The 7,944-nt window shown below is 35.5% G+C and overlaps 1 non-coding gene across 1 annotated transcript; it reads right to left on the bottom strand.

The window, feature by feature from the left end:
• Nucleotides 1–7,295: 7,295 nt before the first annotated feature.
• Nucleotides 7,296–7,407, bottom strand: LOC111730806. The gene has a single exon (XR_002776821.1). It is a non-coding gene; the product is annotated as a U6 spliceosomal RNA (small nuclear RNA).
• Between the last annotated feature and the right edge of the window lie 537 nt (nucleotides 7,408–7,944).

The raw sequence follows: 7,944 nt of genomic DNA, 5'->3' as shown, positions 1-7,944 counted from the left end.
GATCTTTGAATCCTCCCTTTTTCAGTCATTGTTATCTCACTTTTTCCCTATGTATGCTAAATACTCATTACTATCTTGCTATAGTAATTATCTTCTTACTATTTAAGCTTATAATGCCCTTTTCTTCATAAGGATTGCACCTCTCTGCTTCTATTTGCCTGATAGTCACTTTATTTCTAATTATGTATTTTTTTCTGTCATTTTATTTTAGGTTAGCTGATCCCTTTTTGGTATTTCCTGTAGTGTAGGCCTCTTAGTGGAGAATTCTCTCAATTTTTGCATGCCTGGAAAGGTCATAATTTCTCCTTCAAATCTAAAGGAGAGCTCTGCTGGATACATTATTCTAGGCTGGTAGTTCCTTTCACTTAATAGTTTAAATATTTGATTCCATTCCTTTCTGGCTTATAAAGTTTGCGCTGAGAAGTCTGAGGATAATTTAATGGGTTTTCCTTTATAAGTTATCGTTTTCTTCATCCTGTCTGCCCTGAGAATTCTGTCTTTGTCATTTATTTTTGATTACTTTAATACAATGTGTCTAGGTGAAGGCCTTTTGGGGTTGAGATAATTGGGTGTTCTGTTGACTTCTTGAATTCCAAATTCCAGCTGATTCCTTAGATTTGGGAAATTCTCGTTAACTATTTTTCTGAAAATGCTTTCTAGTCCCTGCTCTTTTTCTTTGCCTTAGATAATGCCCGTTATTCTTATGTTTCTTCTCCTGATGGTTTCAGCTAGTTCTTGTATTTCTCTTTCATTATTTTTCATTCTTCAATTTCTCTCTTCTTCTTTTTGATTTATTTTTAGATTTCCATTTTTGATATCACTGATCCTTTCCTCCATTTGATCGACTATATTTCCCAAGCTGGCTTTTTCATTTTTCAACTCTTGCAGTGTTCGTTTGTTTGTTTGTTTTATCTCCAGAAGGTCTACTCGGTTTTTTTTGAGGTTTTCAATCTCCTTGCTCTGCTCATCTAGTTTTTCTTTTCAATTCCTGAAATTGTTGATATGACTCATTTCGGAACTCTGATTTTTTTCAGAAGTACTATTCTGAATTCTCATATTTCTATATCTGTAAGCTTATTTTCTGGAGGTTTTTGTCTTTCTTTTTGAGATGCTTTTTCAACTTGGTTGTTCATGGTATTTAATGGACTATTTCTCTGCCCGGGAATTAATGCGAGTGTATTCTGCTGTTTTTCCAGAAAGAAGACTTATCATATAAAGGTCTCTCTTTAGCCTGTTGCAAAGAAGGCGCTTTTCTTTTGGTTTCCAGTAGGTGGCTTCTAAGCCTCTTGTATTTCTCCTTTATATAAAGTCTTAATAATGCCTTTTTAATTGTTTTGTAAATATTTAATCAGTCACGTTCCCTACCCTCAGTTTCAGTCCCTGTCAATGTCAGTGACAGTCTCGGCAGTGTTTTCTCACATTCCCCTAGGAATCCATGATAGTCGGTCTTGGAGAGTATGGGGGGAGGGACTCTCTGGTTTGGGAGTTGAGTGCTGCCAGTCAGCCTTGGTTTTGCAGCCATGGTAGGCAAAAATCAACTGTTGTTTCTCTGCAGTCCCATCCTGCTTCTCTGCCTTTTGCCTTGATGAGTTGGCCCTGCCACCATCTGCGTGGAACTCACAACTCTCCCATGCTGGGCAGTTAAGGGAACTCGCTGCACTGTCTCTCCTCTCGCGTCTCCTGCAGGGAGCTCTGGGGGCTGCAAGAGGCAGCTTCTTTATTTCTCTCAGTCCACAGTCCAACACCCAGTGTTCTGACATGTGGTAGCTCTTATGCGCAGATCCCACGCTCAGATGTGCAGGTGTGCAGTTTGGGTGTTTTTGTTGAGTTTTAGATGTTCAGCTTATCATTGTTTTAAGAGGAGAGATTTGGGGATGACTTTCACTCTGTCATGTTTCTGCAAAGTCCTTGAGGTAATATCTTACTGTGTCCCCCCCCCCACCTATTGAAATATAGGAAATATAGGAGACAGTTGAGACCTATATATAGGAGACCTATTGAAATATAGGAGACAGTTGAAATATAGGAATATAGGAATATTGAAATATAGGAGACAGTTGCTCATACATTGTGCAATTCAGTGAGTTTTTTTTCCAATTATAGTTGGCATAAAATAATATATTAGTTTCAGTTGTACAGCTCAAATGATCACCCCACTAAATCTAGTACTCCTCTTCCCTCTTACATATTTATTGCAACATTGTTGACTGTTTTCCTTATGCTACACTTTATATCTCCATGACTGTTTTGTAAGTATCCAGTTGTGTTTCTTAATCCCTTCACCCTTTTTCACCATCTCCCCAAAAACCCCTCCTGTCTAGTAGCCCTCAAAATATTCTCTGTATCTATGAGTTTATTTTCATTTTTGCTGTTGTTTATTTTGTTCTTTAGATTCTGCGAGTATGTGAAATCACATGGCATTTGCCTTACTTCCTTTAGTGTAATACCCTCTATTTCCATAAAGGCAATATCTTTTTCTATCTCTTTCCTTTTAGTCTCTGTGTGTTTTTAAATCTGAAGTGAGTCTTTTGTAGGCAGCATATGTAGGGGTCTTGTTTTCTTATCCATTCAGTCACCCTATCCTTTGGTTGGAGCACTTAATTCTTTCTCATTTGAGATAATCATTAGTAGATATGTAGTTATTACCATTTTTATCACGATATTGATACATTTTTTTTTTAAAAAAGTCCCTCCAACATCTTCTATAACAGTGGCTTTGTGTTGACAAATTCATTTACCTTATTTTTGTCTGGGAACCTCTTTACCTGTCCTTTGACTCTAAATGATAGCTTTGATGGATAAAGTATTCTTGAATGTAGATTATGGGTTTTCATCACTTTGAAATTTTTGTGTTAAGCCCTTCTGTTCTGCAAAGTTTCTTTTGAGAAATCAGCTGCCAGTCTTATGGGTGCTCCATAGTAGGTAAATAACTGCTTTTCTCTTGCTGCTTTTAAGAGTCTCTCTTTGTATTTTACCTTTGGCATTTTAATTATGATGTGTCTTGGTGTGAGCCTTTTTAGGTTCCTCTTTCTTGAGACTATCTGAGCATCCTAGGGTTGTATGTTTATTTCCTTCACCAGGTTAGGAAAGTTTTCCATCATTATTTCTTCAAATAGCTCATCAACTTCTTGTTCCATTCAGGCACCCCTATGACCCAGATATTTTTTACATTTAATTGTGTCCCATAGGCTTCTTAAATTATTATTATAGTCTTGGCTTCTTTTTTCTTGTCATTCTGATTGATTGACCTTGGCTTCCTCGTCCTCTATATTGGTGATTTGATCCTCTTCTTCAACCACTCTGTTAATTCCCTCTAATATACGCTTCATCTCAGATAATGTATCCTTCATTTCTGAATGGTTCCCTTATATAATTTCCATTTCCATTTTTATATTTTTTATCTCATTGTTAAAGTTCTCACTGAGTTCATTTACACTTCCCCCAAGTTCATTGAGCATCTTTATAACCATTGTTTTGAACTCTGCATCTGTTAGATTGCTTGACTTCATTATTCTTGGATCTCTGTTCTGTTCTCTCACATGGCTTCTGCTTCTTTGTTTTCCCATTTTTGCTGCCTTTCTGTGTCTGTTTTTATGTACTAAGCAAAGTTCCTTAGTCTCCTATCTTGTTAGTGTGACTTTGTGTATTAGATATCCAGAGTCACAGTCCTAAGGGGGATTCAGCAGGAGGCCAATTTTAGCCCAAGCTTATATCCTTCTGGGGCCACCTGTTAAGATTCAGCAAGCAATCCACAGATACTGTACCTAAAGTTGCCTTTAGGAACCATGCCAGAAAACGAGGTCAGCTGCCACCAGTGTGGGTCTTGGAGCTTGCTGTGCAAATTGCACAGTTTCATAAGGATACAACTGTATGTGGCTTGAGTGGGGCCATGAGTTGGTGAGGTGGAGTTTCTGGGAATCCTCTGGGTGGAGTGACCTCTGTTATCCAGTGTGATGACATCTCAGCTATGGTGGTGCTGTGTCTACACACTTGGAGAGGTGGGGACTCCACAGAGGAACGATGGATACTGCCTGTACTTCTGCCTGGGAAAAGCCTTGCCTCTAGCACTTTCTCAGACAATTTAGCATTCCTGTGTATGTCTACGGTGCCTCCCGAAGCAGGTGACCCAGTGCTGATGCTCAGAGCAAGCAAATCTATCACCACCAAAGTTCGGTCATGGCCACAGCCCCTTTAAGAGTTGTCTGCAGCTGCTGGGTGCTGTAGCCTCTGTACCACTCAGAAGCTTAGGGCCGGGCAGCCTCACATACTAGCCCTGTTCTACCTCCTCCTTTTGAGGGCAATTTCTTATTTCTCTCCATAGTTTTAAGGCTTATTCATCTAGACCCCAGGTGACACTGTTTGCTGTTTGCTCCGTGTTTCTCTCACAACTTTGATGTGATCATAAGAGCGAATAAATGAAGCCTCTATCATTTTGGCCATTTTGACTATTACCCCCATTGTGGATTTAATTTATAATTATCTGATGATTAGTGATCTTGAGCATCTTTTTATATGTCTATTGGCCATCTGTATTTCCTCTTTGGAGAAATATCTGTTCAGGTCTTCTGCCCCTTTTTTTAATTGCATGATTTGCTTTTCTTATTGTTGAGTTATATGAGTTCTTTATGTAATTTGGATATTAACCCTTTATCAGATGTATCATTAGTGAATATATTCTCCCATTCAGTACGTTGTCTTTTCATTTTGTTGATGGTTTCTTATACTGTACAATACCTTTTTAGTTTGATATAGTCCCATTTCTTCATTTTTTCTGCTGTTTCCCCTGCCCAAGGTGATATGTCTGAAAAGAAATTACTAGTGACAATAACAGAGAGATTACTGCCTATGTTTTCTTCTAGAAGTTTTATGTTTTTGGGTCTTACATTTAAATCTTTAATCTGTTTTGAGTCTATTATTGTATATGGCATAAGAAGGTGGTACAGTTTCTTTTTTCTTTTCTTGCATGTATCCATTCAATTTTCTCAACACCATTGAAGAGGCTGTGTTTACCCAATTGAATATTCTTGCCTTTTTTGTTATATATTAAGTGAACACATGAGAGTGAATTTATTTCTAGGCATTTTATTCTGTTTCATTGATCAATATATCTGTTTTTATGCCAGTACATTGCAGTTTTGATTACAGTAGCTTTGTAGTGTAGTTTGATATCAGGTAGTGTGATACCTCCAACTTTGTTCTTCTTTCTCAAGATTGCCATGGCTACTCGGATTTTTTTATGGCTCCATGTAAATTATAGGATTATTTGTCTAGTTCTCTGAGAAATGCCATTGGTATTTTGATAGTGATTGCACTGAATCTATAGGTTGCTTTGGGTAGTATGGACATTTTATTGATGTTGATTCTTCCTACCCATGAGCACAGTATATGTTTCGATTTATTTGGATCTTCTTCAATTTCTTTTTTCAATGACTTACACTATTCTGAGAACAGGTTTTTTACCTCCTTGATTAATTTGATTCCCAGGTGTTTTATTGTTTTTAATGCAATCGTAAATGGGATTGTTTTTTTTTTTTAATTTCTATTTCTGAAAGTTAATCATTGGTGTATAAAAATGCCACTGACTTCTGAATATTAATTTTGTATCCTGCTACTTTACTGAATTCATTAATCAGTTCTAACAGTTTTTGTTGGAATTTTTAGGGTTCTCTCTACCTATTATCATGTCATTGGCAAATAACAAGAGTTTTACTTCTTCCTTTCCAATTTGGATGCCTTTTATTTCTCTTTCTTGTCTTATTGCTGTGGCTAAGACTTCCAATACAATGTCGAAGAGGAGTGGTGAATGTGGGCCTCCTTGTCTTGTTCCTGATCTTAAGCAAAATGTTTTTTGCTTTTCCCCATTGAGTTTGATGTTAGCTGTATATTCGTCATATATGGCCTTTATTATGTTGAGGTATGTTCCCTCTATTCCCACTTTGCTGAAAGTTTTTATCGTAAATGGATGTTGAATTTTGTCGAACACTTTTTATGTATCTATTGATATGATCATATGGTTTTTATCTTTCAATTTGTTAATGTGGTGTATGACATGAATTGATTGTGAATATTGCACTAACCTTACATCTCAATAATAAATCTAACTTGATCATGGTGTATGATATTTTTAATGTATTGCTGAATTTGGTTTGCTAATACTTTGTTGAGGATTTTTTACATCAATATTCATATGACATATTGGCCTATAGTTTTCTTTTTTGTAATGTCTTTGTCTTGTTTTGGAATCAAGATAATGATGGCCTCATAAAAGGAGTAAGGGAGCCTTCCCTCTTCTTGAATATTTTGGAATAGTTTGAAAAGAATAGGTGTTAGTTCTTTGAATGTTTGCTAAAATTCACCTATATAGCCATCTAGTCCAGGGCTTTTCTTTTTTGGGATGTTTTTGATTATTGATTCTATTTCATTGGTGCTAATCATTCGGTTGAGATTTTCTGTTTCTTCTTGACTCAGTCTTGGGAGATAGTATATTTCTAAGAACGTATCCATTTCTTCAATTGTCCAATTTGTTGGTGTATTTTGCTCATAGTATTTTTTTTTATAATACTTTGTATTTCTGTGTAGTCAATAGTTATTTTTCCTCTTTTATTCTCATTTTATCTATTTGAGTCCTCTGTCATGTTTCCTCGATGAGTCTAAGAGTTTGTCAATTTTGTTTATCCTTTCAAAGAACCAGCTATTGATTTCTTTAATCTTTTATATTGTTTATCTAGACTTCATTTTGTTTATTTCCTCTCTGATCTTTATTATTTCCTTCCTTCTCTTCAGTTTGGGCTCTGTTTGCTGTTCTTTTTCTAGTTCTTTTAAGTGTAAGGTTAAATCGTTTATTTAAGTTTTTTCTTGTTTTTTTTTTTTTTTTGAGGTAGGCCTGTATTGCTAAGAATTTCCCTTTTATTGCTCCTTTCACTATATCCCACAGATTTTGAGTCATTGTGTTTTCATTTTCATTTGTGTCTCAGTATCTTTTTATTTCTTCCTTGATCTCATTGTTGATCGATTCACTGTTTAATAGTTTGTTATTTGGCCTCCATGTTTTTGTGTATTTTCCAGTTTTTTTCTTATAGCTGATTTCTAGTTTCATACCATTGTGATCGGAGAAGATAGTTGATATGATTTCAATCTTCCTAAATTTATTGAGACTTGTTTTGTGTCCTAACATGTGGTTTATCTTGGAAAATGTTCCATGTACACTTGAGGAGAATATAAATTTTTCTACTTTGAGGTGAAATGCCCTGAAAATATCTATTAAATTCAGCTGGTTTAATTTGTCTTTTAGGCCCCAAATTATGGAACGTTTCATGAATTTGTGTGTCATCCTTGTGTATGGGCCACAGATAATACTAATCTTCTCTGTATCATTCCAATTTTAGTATATGTTCTGCCAAAGTGAACATTATATCATATACTTTTGCTATAAAACCTTTACATAGAATTTGGAGCTCAGTGATTCATACTACTGACTAGTTTACTACTCTAATTTTGATTACCTCTGTGACTTGTGGAACTTACAACTTTTTATACTCTATCCGATTGGAATGCAATATGTTTTTGCAATGATGATAAATTACAATGGTAGATATTATTAATTTTAGTTAATAAAGAACTTGTAACTCTCTTTTCTTTTAATGGTCTCTTGCCAGTAATTTATAACTGTAGACCTAAGTTTCTTTACGAAGATTCTCTGTACTTTACAGGTTTGAGGAGCATATGATGTTACAGTGGAAATAATTGAAGCAAATTTATCAATATTATCCCCAAAATTGTATTTATAAACTAAGCAGAGTTGGCTGTAATAACATTGAGTAAACAGACTCCATTTGATGAATAAGCAATTTCCTTACAGGTACTAGTCTACTATGTGTTTGCTTTTGCTGTTTACAAGTATGTGATAAGCAATAAATAGTACTTATTTAATTGCTTTGCAGTATA

The sequence above is a fragment of the Pteropus vampyrus genome, unplaced genomic scaffold, assembly GCF_000151845.1.
Source record: "Pteropus vampyrus isolate Shadow unplaced genomic scaffold, Pvam_2.0 Scaffold335, whole genome shotgun sequence".
Classification (NCBI taxonomy): Eukaryota; Metazoa; Chordata; class Mammalia; order Chiroptera; family Pteropodidae; genus Pteropus; species Pteropus vampyrus.
The sequence above is the reverse complement of the archived record's forward strand: the minus strand, read 5'-3'. Positions and strand labels throughout refer to the sequence as shown.